We start from the raw sequence: 18,613 nt of genomic DNA, 5'->3' as shown, positions 1-18,613 counted from the left end.
TGTAATTGGTGTTAAACAAGAATGTAAACAATGCAATTAATCGAATGGCTTTTATATGTTTATAAAATACATACTGTAACTGTATATACAGTGGGAAAGCATTTCATTGAATATCATACTGTGTATGGCTGGGTATGTAACAAATAAAATAAAAATTTAATTTGGGTATAGAAAAGAATCACCTTCCTTTAAAATAATCAAATTTCGTCGCTTTGCAGCTTGTAATGAAGATAGTTTTTGTTTTATTCAACTGATAAATGATATGTGGAAAAAAAAAAGAAAAAAATCAGTTGATTATAATAATAATTACAATCAGCTTATTATTTTTTTTCTTTTTGGAATTATTCAGTATGTTTCTCTTAGGAGCAGTTTTTTTATACCCACTGTAATACAGTGTCAGTTGTGTCGGTGGACAAAAACATTGCATAGATTATATTTATGTAGTACTAGGATACATAAATGTTCTGTATACATTAAATGGGTGCATTAAAGCAAATTGTATAAAATACGGTTTACGTTTTGATTTTAGGAAGCAAAATCATTACCGTAAAAAAATCTTCAGTAACTGTAGCAAATACACCACAACTCTGCTTTACTGTAAAGCCCCAAAATATTTTACACTGAAGACGCTGATTACAAACAGCAAGTCGACACTGCTCTAGTCCTATGATTCTTTTCACACACATATTTTACAACTTCGCACATAGATTTGAAGGTCTCTCTCTCTCTCTCTCTCTCCCTCTCTCTCTCTACTTTGACCACTCATGCATCATACTCATCAACATCCTTCTGTGGAACAAAGAACATGTAAAACTCTTGAAGACAAGCTCAGCGATGGAGATTTTCACACTTAGCCAGACAAATTAGCATAAAAATACTCACTGAGGAGAGAAGGCCCTCTGAATGTAGCAAGTAACTGGGTCTGATCAACCTGTTTCAAAGAGAGAGAGAGAGAGAGGGAGGGAGAAAGAGGGAGAGAAAAGAGAGACAACCAGCTGTGAAACCACAGTCAAATGATGGGAGGAGAAAAGGCATTACAACAAATGTACAGAGGCAGCCGTTATCAGTGGCTAAAGTCGGAGGTAAAATGTGGAATACAGGAATAAGGAGGGAGAAGGATACAGCTAACTTACAGTGGACATGTGGTTAGTTCACACCGTGACATGAAGATATTTTTTTTCTTCATTATTTTGATTACTGTTGCATACAGCACTCTAATTCCCGGACTTGCTAAGACTGCTGAAACTATTTCCTGCAGATCAAGCATTTTTAAGATATTTACTCATTGGGCTCAAATTTACATTCATTCAAGTTTTTAGTACTAATCCATCAAATATGATAAATAGTGATTAAACATATGTATCTAAACCCAAAGGACAGTCGAATGCCATTGAACCGTTACGCCTTAACCAGGAAGATATAAAGTATAATTACTTGTATGCCAAATACATTCTGCAGTGTCTCATTTTAATGAATATGTTGTCTTTTTGTTTTGTCCCATAAGCCCAGTGTGGTCACTTTTTTCCTAGTTTGTTTGCTCATTTTACTAATCCATGTACAGTAATTAACCAAGATGTGGGAATGACTTGTGTTTTGGGCGACCATAATAACCAAAATGTGCAAACAAATTGCATCTGAAGTACACAAATTAGACAAAAGAAAAAAAAAATTAAACATGAATGAATAAATGACTTTTTCCAATTATGCAAATTTAAAGTCTTAATGAGATGCCCTGGTGGGCAAGAAAAACAAACGTGCACCTTTTATTTGTATTCCTTATATCCATACGGTGTATGCATGTTCTAAGAAAAGATTTGACCTTTAATCATCATTGATTGCATTTAATTAAAGTATATTACATGTACTTTGCATTTAATTTAAAGTGCAGTGAAGTGCTAACAATAGATTATTGCATTACAGTTCCATCTTTTCCCACGTAAAGCGTTGCTAAAATAACTCCAATAGCTGAATTAGTGACTCATGGGAGTAGTTGTTGCTGGCAGTATATGGAACTGAATGTAGTCTGTTCTGTTTGTTGTTATTTTGTTCTTAATGTGTGTGAGTTGTGTTCCAGGCATATGCCTCTGTTATTGTGACTTCTGTCACATCAGCTGCTTTACCAGATCACTCCATCTCCGATCTCCCACTCCATGTCACAACTGAGAGCTGCAGCTCTACATCACCGACAGGAGCAATCTGGAGATCAGCATGCTGTGTGTGAATCACCTTTCTTTCTGCATGCTCTCACACTCTATTTCACTCTGCTTCAACCCCCCCCCCCGCCATGCCAAAAAAAAGCATGAAAATCTCCTAGTCTTATCATCCCCAGGCTGGCCTCTCTCTCCGTCTCTCTCTCTCTCTCTCCAGCAGTAGTGTTCCTTTCTGTCTATCTTTTAATGTTACTTTTCATTGCAGTCCCCTTCTCCACGCTCTCCATCTCAGTAAAGAAACTTTCCTCAAAGTGGAGATTACCTCAACCTGTCTCTTCAGGGCAGCTTCAAATGACCCACGGTGCACTACCAGGCTGGATTACACCTCTCCTCAATACACACAAACCCCTCTGCAGGGAAACAGGCAAGAAGAAGACACATGGAGGGAGTGTGGCTAGAATCCGCCATAAATGGCAATACAGTATGTCCCTCAGTGGGCTTTCCTTCTGGTCTCCATGTTTCTTTAGAAGTAATATACACTTTAGTGGTATATCATTTAAACACACACACACACACACACACACACACACACACCAAAATATGGCTTTACAATTTGTCAGTTCATTTCAGTGATTTTTTTTCTAACAATTACACAACCTTTTATTTAAAATGAACATTTGAATCTATATTATCCCACAGTACATAGTGTTATACGGATTAGTTGGTGAATTAAATAACATTGATTATCAATTATATTCACCAGTGAACTGGTGACAGGATCATGGGCACCCAAGGCTCAACCAAGCCAGGAATGCGCCAGACAAACAAGTCCGATCTACGGAGGCCCCAATCCACAGCACCCAAAAGATCTGCAGCATACATCGCAGTGCCTGATATCACCGCACATCCCCGAGGCCCTGCACAGCCATGCGCCAAAGGGCCAAAGTTGCCCTGGTGGCACAAGGGGAACCTAGAACCTATGCAGTTTTAATGTTGATGGTTTTAAAGTTATAGCTGCTTAGTGTATAACATATTTATCATATTGATGATAAAGTATTATAAATATAAACTAACTATTACATAAAGGAATTTTATAAAAAAAAAGGCTGGCACTTCAGGTATGGTGGGGTCAATCTCAGGTTATTAACTTTTCCTTGAGTCTAAGTATATTGTACATTAGTTTCCTTTAATCTCCAAAATACAACTAAAGATGAAAAAGATATACCATGCAAATGTATGTGCATGTGATGCACTGTAATAGACTGCTGTTCTTTACAGTATGTACTAAAATAGGCAGATGTACTCTCCCTGTATGGGCTGTGTGGCCTGATGTAGCCTCCAGATTCTCCACAAACTATTGGAGGATAAAGAAATTACCAAAGGTGAATGAATAAAATCAATCTATTGGGTGAGTTTTTGGCATGTTTTTAAATAAAATTTGCAAATATCCAAGACCACATTGATCAGTTTATTGATCTCTTTTTACTATAATGATCAAAATCCATTCTCTCATGGGTAAGCTTGTGTGAGCTTCTCTTAAACACTTGAGGTTGAAAACTCTTCCTCCTTTGGTGTTTCTGTCCATGTCTCAGTAGGTATTACTAGTGTGGCTGTGGGGGGTGAATGCAAGACATATACATCCACACACCCTTGCAAGCTTACCCCCCATGTGCAATTTCTCCCTCTCTTCCTGATCCCTGAGTATGTCCAATTAAGGGGCATCGGTTGTAGCAGCAGCGTGCACAGCAGCCACTTATTCTGTTACTGTTGGATGATCTGTCACGCTCAGCTCTGGCTTTCTTTATGTTAGTCTTCCTCCCAAAGGGCAGCGGCTAACTCCATCACCAGGACAAATGACCCATCAGTGCCACCATTCATCAGCCACCAAGGAATCACTCGCCTCAGCCAGCTTAAGCTTTCTCCTATCGAATCCTTCCCGAACATCTCTCGTACCCACCATGCTGAAACCCACAGTGTGTGTGTGTGGGTGTGGGTGTGGCAGCAAGGACTCAACTGTAAAACTACATTACAAATCTCCCACTCATGACACAACTAACATATACAAACACATATATGACACAAAATTCACAAACCATACACACACAAAACTCAGAATAGAACCACCTCGTTGAGACACAAGCAGTAGATAATGTTAAGGTTTCAACTTGTTAAAGCTTTTTTTCTCTTTTTTTTCCCTGCTCTGAAACCCACACCATTCCCACACCTCCAACAGGAGCGATGAGAATCCTTATATAAGTGATGAGGCAGGGAGCAAATGAAATCACTGTAATTTGGCTAGAAGAGTAATGCATGTCCTGCATAATGAAGAGGACCAGCTTTGTACTGCTCACTGATGAGCTAAGTGGGAGTGTTCTTATTAATTAAGACAGTCTAATTTCCATAAGTCAAAACACCCCATGTGTGAAGAAAATCGTTGTTAAAAAAGACCAGAAAACTGGGAAGGAAAGCAAGAGAGTAAGCTCTGACAGATGGTCTTTCATCATGCACAGCTTTAAGGGGAAAACACGCTTATAGAGAATGCAGCTAGCACTTTGTCTTCTCCTTTCCTTAATTCTAAGCAATTAAATTTTTTTTCCTTAATACCATGAAAAAAGCATATGGGGGCATTACTCATTTGGTGCTGTTTTGCCAATGTAGTTTCCAAGGCAACAGAACAACATGGACTCCCGAGCATGATAATTTCTCTCCTAGATACAGAAACACAAGCGTAAACTCAGAATCCTGGGACTTGAACTTTGACTTCGCTCATCTAAATGCGGCGGGGTTAAAGTACAGTTTTTATTTAGCGAAGATTCTTAAAGCATACTTGATGGCTGCATATTTTTTTTTCCAACAAACTGTAACTCTTGGATAAAAATACACTGGCTTGGTAGGCCAAAAAAAAAAAAAGCCACAGCAACAATGCACAATGTTGAGAAACCAAAGACGAAAACAAGTTTCAAATAACTTCTCTGAACTGTTATCAGATAGACCACCAATCCCTTGATATTTAAATCCCATTTCTGAGAAGTGTTTTTTTCACACTGAGTCAATAGCAAGGAAAAAAAATCACAAGGTTATAAAATAAGAATCTACAATATGTATGCAAGAATGAATGAATAAATGAATAAACGAATGAAAAAAGAAACAAATATGACTGGACCTTTACTGAAGACTGCAACTAAATCTCCCACCACTGCTTTCAAGGTAAAACATGAATTCATAGTAATTATAAACTCCAAGAAAATGATTTATAAAAGAGTGCTGGAAAAAGCTAAAGGCCATGTTAATTTTGCCTATTTTGAACACCTCTTCCACATCCCACAACACCCAAAGGATGCGCTGCCAACGGCCTGAGGCCAGACACCACAGCCACACCATGAGAGGCCAGAGCCGCCCCGGTGGCACAAGGGGAACCCAAACCTAGGTAGTTTTAATGTTAAGGGTTTTAATTTTATGGTTGACTGGTGTATTTAAACCTAGGTAAAGTGTTCTTCCCCACAACCTACAGTATGTGGTAAGCACCAACAGCAACAAAAATAATAAAACAAACTTAAAACATCAATTAAACCATATCTACAGCAGCTAAAAAGAAAACAGATTTTTGCCTGCCCCAACTCAGTAAAACTACACTTGAAATATAATTACTAAAATCCTTCAAAAATTGTATTATGCTCACATTAATGTGTGAATCCATTTAACATCTCTAGCTTGAACCATGCTTTTATGTGAGTCATCCATTATAGGTAATGAAAAATGTGCATTTAAGTTCAACATTCACTCAAACCTGTTACCTGAACACGTTTATTCCTATGAAAAAGTTGGAGTATTCCACGAGTCACTTGTTCAACAAAAGTTGCATCATCATTATATTCAATCATATTATGACTCTGACTGATGAGGTCATTTTGAAAATACCACTTTGTTTAAACATGTTGAAAATGCAATATTTACTGTATAGTATTTCTAATTGTAATCTATATAAGTAAAAGAACATTGTCTGTACATTGTTCAGAAATCACTCTTTTAGTGATATCTTTATGTTTCCTACATTTGAGGACAGAAAGACAGGCAGACATGTTTGTGGGCTTCAACCTTAAATAATATTATTGGTTACATCAAAGCCGATCAGCTTATTTTTAGCTTTAACCTTTTAACTATTTATAAAAACCTCTGTACCCGCCGATGGGTAAAAAAATGAATAAAAAGAATATGTGATAATGTTTTTTTATCATTAGAACAGATGCTAAGTAATGTGTACTTGTGACTATCAGTCATGTTACTCACTTAAAAGTAAGTGAAGCCATCATCAAGAAAACCTTTAAGAAGTGTAATTTAATGCATAGTTTATTCGATGTAATGCTGAAATATTACTCAAATGTACATACATGTAGTGTCAAAAAGGTTATATGGCACTGTGATTATGAGATCTGAAGATGTTAGGTGTATTCTATGCCCGTGAATTATTATGTGATAATTGTAATGCTAAGCAAGCAATGGTACGTACTGTTAATGCACACGCAACCAATAGGTTCTTCGAGTCATAGCTGATGGGTTCTGCTGATAATATTTCCTGACACTCGATCAAGGTGAACATGATGAGCACAGTCACAAACCCAATAGGGCAATGTTTGGATTTTAAGAAAGCTCACTCCTTTACCAAGTGAGCTGTGAAACATAGACCAATTCGTACAGGATGAATCAGCTTGCTAGACTGGTAAAAGCTGTGCTTTGAAAAAGTGATATGCCAATTTCAGAACTCTCAGACATGATCTATTAAAATCTCACCATGACAGAATTAACAAAGGGGTTGGCACCACACTACCAAATGCACTTAGTAAATAACATATGAAGAGGGTAAACCATGCAAAGCCAGGAGATAACAAAACTCTTATAGACGCTAATATTTTCTTCCCTTGACACTGGATATGTTTTTTGATGTTTCTTCTGACCTGGCTTAGAATAGTTAGGTAATTCATCCTTTTCTCTGTGTTTTTTCAATATGAGAGAGACCAAAAAGCTAGCATTTATATTGACTATTTGTAGAAGTACCAGATCCAAGAATGGCAAAGCCTCACCAGACGGCTAGTTAAAAAAAAAAAAAATGAACAATTAAGTTTAGGGCATGGGTCAAGGTGGGTAGTCAGAGGTGTTCTCACTACTTAATTCCTAAATCCAATAACCCACTCATTAAAAAGTTTATGAATTTTGTATGAGGCCCAGTTGGTTCATCAGGCCTGAGCAGTCAGGATTAGAAGTGTGGTTTTTAGTGCATGAGGTTAGGGGATCCTACGGGTTGGCATGCACATTAAGGGCAAAAAGCGAGAACTGTCTGGTCATGCAACTTGACACTTTCTCATTCCCTCTCACACATTATTCATATCTATTTAACATAGGACTTTGCATTTTAAAAGCGCACAGAACTTGACCTTGAAGGCAAGTAGAATGGCAAACCTGAAAGAAGTCAATACGGTATATTGCCAGCTGGTCTTCCATACTAAAGTAGTAGTTCATTTTCATGAAAATGGTGCATACAAGTCATGGTGTGCTGCTTTTAATAATACATTCAGTGCATTTTCTGGTCAGTGGGGTTATCATCAATCAAATTTACATTCAGAAAAGATTTCAGGTACAGCGAAATGCCATTTCTCTGGTGCAAGTGAATGAAAATGCAGAACTAACCACCATCTACAAATTTAGCAACTAGTAAATTGCTAGGTGTAGTCTTAGTGAGCCAAAGAGGTCAATCGAATAAACTAAATCCCCATCAGATGTAATTTCATTAGAATCACAAGGTCACACAATTTGAGAAACAAATTCCAGTTCATGGCTTCAGAAGGCTAGAGAAAAATAATGCTCTTCACTAAATATCAAAAATCCAATCCAATTGCAATTGTGTTTGTTAAATAAGGATGGATTGTTTGTCTCTTAGCGGGGTGTGCAGTGAAGATCCTCAACTTAAATGTAAAGTGACAGATGTCCCATTCTCAGTGGCAGAGGACTGTGTCTTGCCTTAATGAGCCTGTGGAGAAAAGTCACCTGAATAAAGAGCAGATTGCAAAGGTTGGTCTGAAGGACAAGAGTTTGTACAACACCAGAAGTAGAGAAGTAACACTATATCATTAAAATCAGGATAAATAATGGTGGTACTGGAACGGAAAGAGCTCTACAAGTATATTATTTTCAGTTTGCAAACCATGATAAGACAACAAATTTAAGTTTATAGACTGGGTAGTGCAGTACAAATTCAAAAGGACAATCAGATTAAATTTTCTTCTTCCCGTACCATTGTCAATATTTTCACAGGAACAGACAGAGTGGGGACAGAAAAAGATTTGTCTAATCATTATTCTATGTCTCTGCATATAATAAGTTACTGCACTATTATTGTACATCTGTCAAAACCATCAATGGCAAAACATTTTTGCTTCATCAAAATCAGTTAAATGTATTTTTGGTGCTTTTTTTTTACAACTAAATGATTTGATGTACCAACAGTACCTTGTATCTTACCAATGTCAAACTAAGAAATGAGTAAATAGTCTATTTTGCTTATGAGGAAATAACGCCGGAACACTTTAACAGTCTTTTCTTTGCCTGTTAAACACAATAGTGGAGACTTCTGGCACCTGAACATGAGACCATGATCTTAAATGAAACATGGTACAGATGGATGAATGCGTAATGATGGGACAGATCTAATGATTTGTCCCTCATGTCAATACCTTTAGGTGCCAACCTGCCTCCCCTCGGGGTATGAGCCTAGACATTAATTCTGCAACAGACAAATCACTCTTTCTGAGACGACTTACCTGTTTAAACTTTTCCACCAGCTCTGGGTTACAGATAAGGTTGCACAGTCTAGACACAAACCTCTATTTATGAATGAAGTTTTCAAAAATATCTTTAGCTACAACACCACAAAAAGCTAAACTAAAAGGAAACCAGAAAACCAAATGACAAATGGAGGATACTGATAGTATCATCACAATTCCAGCTGTATCTATATTAGATTTAGTGCACAAATCATAGGTTTAGACTAGAGACAAGGTAGAATAATTTGACATTGGTTCCCATGACCAACCCTTGTTTTCTTTTTATTTCTTTTTTCAATTTTCTACCCAATTTGATGACTGCTAATCCCCACATAACAGCTAGTTCTCCTCTATCATAAAATCACAATCAAAACAAGAAAGTTAATGCAAACAAATGTTTCATCCAAGAGACATTTCTCTTTTTTTATACAAAGATATCATCGATCCTCATATCAGACAGGAGATAATGAAATAACAAAAGTAAAAAAATATATATAATTGTCCATACCTCAATAAACCTCAGTAACAAACGTCAGACTGGGGCAAAATTATTATGCTAAAGAAGTCATTGTTTGTGACTAAAACTAGAGACTTCTTTATAACAGAGTTATTTATTTATTCATTATTTAATTAATTTATTGTTGTTAACCAGGCGGTATGGTGGTTTTGTGTTTAACATTGTTGATACAAGGTTGGTGGTTTGAATCTCTCCTCTGGTCCTGTACTGTACTTTGGTCTAATTTTGGGGATTCTAACATAATATTGATTCAGTTATGGCTGTTTTCTGGACCTTCGGAAAAGTTGTGGCTGGGTTCGGGGGTAACGGTGGTGACAGTTTGGCTCGTGTCTGGCTGACAATCTGTGGATTCTGGGGAATTTGTGGAATCTGGTTGATTTCTGGGGACATTGTAAAGTTGTGGCTGAGTTTTGGTCCCTTTCTGGCATTGAACTGGTTGAATTTCAGCAAATAGCATTTGAGCCAACCTTGGGCCGTAATTGGATGTGGCATGTGGGCCAAACTAGCAGCCGAAACTGTTAATTTGAGATCCGACCCAGAACCAATTTGCTATTTCTGGTGTGTGTTGTTTCTGGTTACTTGTTTCCCCATGCTTGATGATTTACCTCCTCAGGCTTTGGTTTCCTTCCACAGTTCAAACGCATGCATAATAGGTTGATTGGCTTTTTTAAATTACCTATAGTGTATAAAGGCGTGTGTGCTTGAAAATTTATATATTATAAAATAACTGAATGAATGAATTAAAGTTTGTCAATAGCTTCTGTTACTATCTAGATGCCCGTTAATGCCCCCTACTCTTAGAGTTTGCAGAGTGTCTAAACTGAACTATTAAAACAATGTGCAACACCATTAAATTCTCAAATGTCTCAAATATGTCCACACTAATGCTAAATTCTAGTTTGCAGCTTTTTCCTACTTTCTAATATCTGTGCAAAAACTATTTTTAGTCCATATAATAAATTAAATACTAAACATGAATCACTTGTATATAGTATATGTTTTATTTATGCTATAGAAAAGTAATACCCATTTCAGTGGTTCAAGAGACTTAAGTTCATTTTTAAACTAAAGGTGTCAAACAGCAAACAATTATTTATACTGACCCTGTTTTTTGGTAATAGCACATGGCCACTAGAAGTCCCTTAGGGATAAGAACATAATAAGGTTCGAATATATCTGCTTAACTAAGCTGTGTGTGTGTTTGTGTGTGTGTGAGTGTGTGTGTGTGTGTGTGTGTGTGTGTGTGTGTGTGTGTGTGTGTGTGTGTGTGTGTGTGTGTGTGTGTGTGTGTGTGAGTGTGTGTGTGTGTGTGTGTGTGTGTGTGTGTGTGTGTGTGTGTGTGTGTGTGAGTGTGTGTGTGTGTGTGTGTGTGTGTGTGTGTGTGTGTGTGTGTGTGTGTGTGTGTGTGTGTGTCTGGTCCAGCAGCGTGTCTCTCCAGGAGCAGCAGTTGAGAATCAGGCTGCTGCTGTGCCCACAGGGTGTGTGAGAGCCATCGATCCTGCTCTGCCATTAGATACAAAGATGTCGAGGTAGATTACTCTCATAGTGCTGCCGTTTGCAGGTCAAGTGTTCTGCTCGTCAACAATAATCAGAGAGAGTGCGGGCTGTAGCATGATGCTACTCGGTGTGTCTGATAAATAGCAGCAGCTCTGCAGCTCGGGCCGCAGAGCCAGACACAGTGAATTAGAGTGGAGCGGCTGCTGGGTCTCATCACAGGTTAATGACACACGTGCTGCCAAAGCACTAAATGATTCTGTGTTGAAAATGGGATAATGCCTCAGACAAGTCAAAATGGATGAGAGAACTGGCAGAATGTTCAGCTGTAATGGCAGCTTCCCAACTCTAACTAGGCAACCGCGCTCTCTCCTATTCCTTCTTAAAACAGAAATGACTCACTTATATTTTACTTTCAGCCCTCAGTGTCACAGCCTCCTTTATCACCCTGTCCAAATAATACGACTGTAACAGAGCACATTCATCTTCTAAACTGAGAGCATGTCATGGCTCAGGGTGAAATCAGATTTCCCCCACCGTTCTATTTAATTTGGGTGCCTAAACTCATGTAGGAAACATAAACACCATGTTAGAGTTTAGTTCAATATTTATATCTTTGACACCAAACATTTTTTGTCGCATTTTATTAAATAAATGTAATGTGTCTATGTGATATTTGAGCATTGCATTGGCTACCGTGAATGCTTTTATGCTACAAAACAACCCTCCAAGCCAATTTTAATTCTATATACCTGTACATTAGGCTCCCTCTCTAAGGAAGTCACTTTGTGTTCCTCTCAGAATTTGCCGGACATTAACACTTGTCATCTGATATAGAATGCAGTGGCCAAAGCTGGCACGTTGAAAAGAGAAGCAATAAAATATGGAAAATGGCATGCTGAGAGCATAAAATGTGGATAGAGTTGAATGCTGCTAGCTATAACTCTTCATGCTCTGACAGAAGTTGGGATGAGTTTTTTATTTGGTGACAGAAGTTGCAGTAACTGAACAGATGTATAAGAGGATGACAGCAGCAGAGGTGGAGAGGAGGACATATAATGTCAACAGACCGATGCTCCTAAGTGCATTTCAGCATTTTTCCACTGAAGCAGTTGCATAAAACTGCATGAGGGATGTTCAAGTCAAACCGGGACGTTTGATTGAGGAGAATAACGAAAAACAATAATAGGAGAAAAACTACCATAATTTTATATATAATTACCTGCTACTGTACACTAATGCACTAATGCACTAATCCCAAAGTTTCACTAGTACTGGCTCAATGTCAAAAACGTTTCCTTCAACTTGCTGCAGATTAGCATGATTCGTGAATCACTGTGTGTACAGTTCCCACAGACAGATTCATCTTTTCACGCAAGTTATTCTTAGATTTTCAAGAATCAGGCATTCCACTCGCTTTTCAAAAACTGGTCTTAGTTTTTATAAACTAGTCTTCAATCACATATGTATCATAGAAACACTGAGAGAGATCAGTGGTTCTCAAGCATGGACCTGTACATCTTTTGATATTTGCAATCGAACAATCTTCCCACTTTAACACATCCACATTCAACTCAGGATGGGCTTGTTAATTACCAAATTACTTAGCTTAGGTGTGATAGAGCGGAAAAATCTTGCTGTGCAGGGTTGGGAACTGCTGTACAATCTAGATCTACATCTGGATGGTGACAGGTATAAAAAATAGCAATGCATCAACATCATTTCTCATTTACTTGTGCACATAAAAAATGCTCTGAAACTAAAATCTGACACTATGTGATACAACATGATACTACATAATGCATGCTGTCATGCTAATGAACAGACCACACAAAATGACAGCGATTTAGACGTATTTCACGATTAATGATTGCAATCGAAGCAAAGCAGACTGCAAATTGTGCTTTTCAAAAACAGGATAAAGCTTGATAGGAAGTAGCCTGATAAAATGTTATAGTGTTTAAACTGTATAGCAAGCCTGAGCCAGGAGCTGAGTCATTAAGTGTGGTCATTAAAAAAACGAGTGCAATGTGCTGTGAATTGTGTGCACACTAATTAGTCAGGGTGCAATGCATTCTTTGTTTTTTTTGTTTTTTTTTATGAACACAACACAATGATGCATGACATCCGCGATTTATAAATACTACATAGATTACTTACTTCAGTATCAGCCTCCTTTAATAAAGTGCTATTTAAATAAATCTGTATTAAATTATCCTTTTTTAACTACAGATGAGTTTTCGGACCATCACAAGCCAACAAAGCATTTTCAATGCACAGGTCTCTGAAACTGTACTAGTTATCCTCTTAGTTTTCATCATGATTGAAAGAAATAGCTGCGGTTATACAGACAATATTTTTTTAATCAGATTGAAATCATTCTGATTAAAGATTCCAGCTTAGCTGTTTATATGGATGCTGATTTGATAACGTGCATTTTCAAGGTAGTTAATCAGAATGTATATTTTTGGCTCTCTGTGAAGCATTTATTTGGAGCTATTAAATAAGGAAGCAGATGAATTTTTCTCCAGCTTTATGACATTTTGAGCCAACCAGGGCCTCTTTCTCAGCCAGAGACCCAAAGTAACCACAAGTGGGAGATTTCCTAACAAAGTTCACCGTTTGGAAATATAAACAAAACTTCCTTCCTGGAAAATGATCGAATCACCTAATGTTACCCTCATGTGGGGCAAACATTCGAAAAGACTATATTTATTCTGACAAAATATTAGATTGAGTGTTTAAGTGTGCAATATTTATTGGTCAGACTGTTCCCACTGAGGTGTTTACATGATGAATTTTTATTTTAATTAAGCGATTTTTCTCATTATTAGGGGAATATTACGGCCCTGTAAAACATGCCAGTCTACAGCAGCTGTCCATGTCAATCTCGCAAATATGCTGTGCGTTGAGGTCTGGTGTCTACAACATACTCACCAAATACACCCAGTAAACAGTCACACACTTCTATATGGGTTGAAGTCATTCTGAAACAGTCCATTCCCATCAGTATAGAGACTGATTTAATCACAGGATAAATACGAGTCAGTACTTCTCTCTACGGGGACAAGAGAACCAAAAGCATGCCAGACAAATGCCTCCACATGCTAATAAGTATAGTAAAGTCTGCCTTTTCCACACTTCTCAGTTAATATTCAACAGATGATTGATGATAATAGCACCACTCTCATGCCTGACAGATCCTTTCCTCCAGAGTAAGACCAAATTCTAGCAAACATGTTTGACTTGGTTATGCTTCTGTTACAGGTTACCATCCTTCTCGCTGTGCACTGGACATTTCTGTTTTTATTTTAGTTTGTTCTTTATGTGCAGAATCATTAAGAACTATTAATATTGTTTAAAATTATTATTCTTATAAGTTTGCAGCTAAAATGTAGAAGTTTTTAAGAAATACTCATATAAGTATCTATTGCTATCACAATCCAACACAATCTATTAAAGGCTTTTAATTTACAGTAACAGTTACATTATGATATCAAATTATGAAATAATATCCATGTACTTCCTTTTTGCCAATGTGGAACCACAATGTTTGATAGAAATCACCCAGCTATTATTTCAGCTAATATTAATGATAAGTCCACTGTAATCTAGGCTAATTTTGTACTTTATTAGTACTTCAACGGCCGTTCATGTAATTTAAAGTGAAACGTTCACAAATAATTAAAATATATGCCAATCATTTTGTTCTCCCTGCAGAGCAAGTAAATGCAAACTATAATAATAATAATAATAATAATAATAATAATACAGTAAAAACATAATCAATCCTGACCTTTTTTTTATTACTGTATGTAAACCAATAATACTGCATTGGCATATTGTACTCTTACAGTATTTACATAATTTAGCAGATAACCATAAAGAACTTCTTTCTTTATTCTTTGCATATCCCAGCTTTTTTTAAGTAGGCTGGGGTCAGAGCACAGTCATTATATGGCACCCAGGAGCATACAGGGTTTAGGGCCTCGCTCAAGGGCCCAATAACGACAATTGTATGGAGCTGGGGTTTAAAATGCTGACCTTCTAATCGATAACACAGCGCCTTAACATACTGAGCCACCACTGAACTGAGTTACTTGAAATAATCTTTTTTTGTTTAACTTTATCGGTCTCTCACATCACTGTGGAAAAATTTTGGCACTTTTTTCTTAATAACATTGTTAATGCTCAACTCTCTTAAGGTTCTGTCACAGCATTTCATAGGATTGAGGTCAATCTTGACTAGGCCAACCCAAAACCTTCATTCTTTTTGTTTTTCAGCTATTGTGATGTAGATTTACTGCTTTGCTTTAGATCATTGTCCTGTTGCATGACAAAGTTTAAGCTGTCTAACAGATGGCCTCAAATTTGCCTCAAGAATAGTTTGGTATATGGAGAACTTTCTGGTTGACTTATTGACTGTAAAGTGCTCATGTCCTGTGGCTGCAAAACAAGTTCAAATCATCACCCGTTGCCAGTGAGTATGAAGTGTGGTTGGTTTTTTTTTGAAAGATGCACTGGGCATTAAGGCCAAATAACTGCACTCCAGAAGTCTTGTGCTTTGTTCAGATGCAGCTTTGCAAACTTCAGCTGTGCTTCCATCTTTCTTTTAGACAGAATAGGCTTGCTCGTAGCAACCAATCCAAACAAACAATACTTGTTCAGTCTTCTTCTAATTGTTCTGTCATGGACTTAAACATTTAACATGCTCAGTGAGGCATGTAGGGTCTAAGATGTAACTCCTTCAGTTAGTTCTTTGCATTTTTTACAAGCAGTTTTGTACAGTCTAACCTGAAGGTAGATGTGCTGGGATGTCCACTCTCCGGCAAGTCTCTGAATGCTTTGCACTTGTGAATAATCTTTCTCAGTGTAGAACTTTGAACTCTAAATAGTTTGGAAATAATTTTATAACCCTTTACAGATAACAATTCCAATTCAAATTTTATTTGTCACATACACAGTCATACACAGTACCATATGCAGTAAAATGCTTACACGACCACCCGTGACCTAAAAAAAAAAAAATTAACAAGAAATAATAACGAGAAATAGAAAAATAGAAAAGAGGCAATAAATTAATAAATATCTTAACTACTGTATAAGAAAGTAGAACAAAATATACAAGTATTTTAAAAAATTGTTCTCTAAGACCATTACTTTCCCCTTTGGCATTGTGGTAACACACATCCGAATGTTGCAGACCAGCAAATTGCCAAAACTTCTGTTTTTAGAGAGATCCGCATACCTGCTGATTATCAATTAATCAATGGTTTATGATTTGCAGCACCTGACTGCAACTTAGTCTCCTTTACTCTGTAAAAGAAGTAAGGGGGTATATAATATATTAATATTTAGATATAGTGGCGCAGTGTTAAAGTGCTCGCCCTATCATCCAGGGATCACGAGTTCGATCCCCGGGTGATGCTGTAACCTTTCACAGCCAGAGGTCTAGAGAGAGCTGATTAGCCGAGCTCTCTCACAGGGGAGGAATGAGAGGTACTTCGGCTCACACATTAATGACAAGGGCGTCTGTTAGCTCACGCAAGCAGAAGCAGCGGATAGCGCTGTCCTCTGAGTGTGTTATGCCACCCCCAATGGTGCGTAAGCAAGCAGTTCGAAAAGATGAGGTCGGTGACGTTATGTGGGTCGGAGGAAACACGTGATAGTCTGCGGCCCATCTGACTGAGGGGTAATAGAAGCTTGATGTGGGAGCCCCCTAGTGACAGGGAGAAATTCTATACGACTAAAAATCAGGGAGAAAATCAGGGTAAAATCCAAAAAATATATATATAAAATAACATAAAAAAGTTATATGCTGCTGTTCATCTGAAGTTGTATTTGTTTACAACCAACAAGCACTATGATCAAATATTTTTTTTCATTATGTTTTTACAAAAAAACAAAAAAAACAAAAAACCATAAAAACAAAAAGATTTTGGCTGTTCCCATTAGGGAGTTGGTTTCATACTGGATGCCCTTCCTGATGCAAAATACTCATTTCGATTGGGGTTAGGGCTAACCATGCCCTCAATCTTAGGTTCTTCTTGGGAAATTTTAAATAAATAAATTAATTAAAAAAGGAGGCCAGTCAAGTCTCAGTAAGCAGTTCATATAAAGGCATTTTAGAGCTCTATTGTGTGCTTTTTTACCATGAAAAAAATGGTGTGAATAGGCCTTAAATAGAAAATAATTAGAAGGCAGCAGTACCATTTCCTTGCATAGAAGTTTCCTAATTGGTTACTACAGCTAGACCTATTGAAATTTTAGCTGCTGATTACAGAGCTGGGAAAAATCATATAATCTTTTTTTTTTTTTTAAAGAACATCTATTTAACTGAAAGCTGTAAGGATATAAAACATTTTAACTGATTACAGTAACTGTGAATTGCTTTTTACATTTTTTATTTTTTTTGTTAACAGCAGTCTTCAGAATAAAACGTGTTTTCTTTATGGAGGCGGAAAGGAAGAAAAATCCATTCTATGGCTTGGTGTCATTGTGACCATTACTGTGCAAAATGAATTATTTACAATTGAGCAACCAAAAGCTCAGACTGTGAAAAAAGGCCAAACAACCCTGTGCTAGCAGTCACAAAAAAACAACAACAACAACAACAAAAAAAAAAAACAATCAAGCCAAGTTTTGATTCACTTTTCCTGACAGCTGCAATACTGAGGGCTTGAAATAAGACCAGCTAACTTGTTTTATGTTCATAAAGTCTAGGGCAGTCCCTCTGTTTCTTAATTTAACCGGCAGAGAAAGAGACTGTGTGTCTAAGAGTAAATAACAGCTCTATAGCAGGGAGATTGCTCAATGATGTACCACTTATTGAATCTCTAAGACAATCAGTTTAACCCACAGTATTTTCAAACCTATTCTATCTTTACGAGTCTAGACCAGTTTTCTGTTAGATCAGGGTTTTCAGACAGTGATATTACACCTGAAATGTCTCAAAGAGAAAAGAGAAGATGAGCCTGGAACTAAGTTAATAAGATGTCATGTCAAAATTTCAGGGCAGTATAACCCATAAGAAAAAAATTACATACATTTTTACATTATTATACTGTAATATACTGTAATGTAAACACAGGTGGAAAATATGTGAAGATGCATTTTACCATGGAATTTCTATTAGACAAGTAATGTGATCAGGTAAAAAAAATAAACACACCACATGCTATATTTGTGAAACATTAATGTAGATCATAAAAAAGTTAATAAAAAATAAATATGTGGAAATCCATCATACGATTATATGTGACAATGAAAAAGTGCAACAATGAGAAATATAACACATGCAGTGTATGATACACAATTTTTTAAAGGATTAAACATCATGGGCTGTTAAAATGGTTATATCGTCTGGCTAATCAAGTATTTTCTCAAAGCTTTTAAAAATTGCTCATATCTTTAAATATTCTGCATCTAAAGAAAAATTATAGGCACTGTTGCAGTAGTGTGAAATCAGAAGATATGCAGAAGCAGCACTGACATTGGTATTGTTTTGTTTCTCACACTGGTGATTAGTCATGGAGCAGCTTGTGTCAGTGCTAATGATCCTCACCATGCAGGCTGGGGTGGGAGTGGAGCTCTGCGGTGCTCACCAGCAGGGGGTTGGTGGGAACCTGATCTAATGC

The 18,613-nt window shown here is 37.1% G+C and overlaps 1 protein-coding gene across 6 annotated transcripts in view; it reads right to left on the bottom strand.

Annotated features, from left to right (window-relative positions):
* The window catches only part of rbfox3a (RNA binding fox-1 homolog 3a), a 350,843-nt gene that overhangs the window by 246,848 nt on the left and 85,382 nt on the right, over positions 1-18,613 (bottom strand). For all 6 annotated transcript variants that reach the window (XM_053511558.1, XM_053511554.1, XM_053511560.1 and 3 more), the window contains exon 3: positions 883-931. The gene's annotated coding sequence lies outside the window, so the exon portion shown is untranslated. The remainder of the gene's footprint in view (positions 1-882; positions 932-18,613) is intronic.

This window comes from Clarias gariepinus, chromosome 14, assembly GCF_024256425.1.
Source record: "Clarias gariepinus isolate MV-2021 ecotype Netherlands chromosome 14, CGAR_prim_01v2, whole genome shotgun sequence".
Taxonomy (NCBI): Eukaryota; Metazoa; Chordata; class Actinopteri; order Siluriformes; family Clariidae; genus Clarias; species Clarias gariepinus.
Note: the sequence above shows the minus strand (reverse complement) of the source record. Positions and strands in the feature narration are given on the sequence as shown.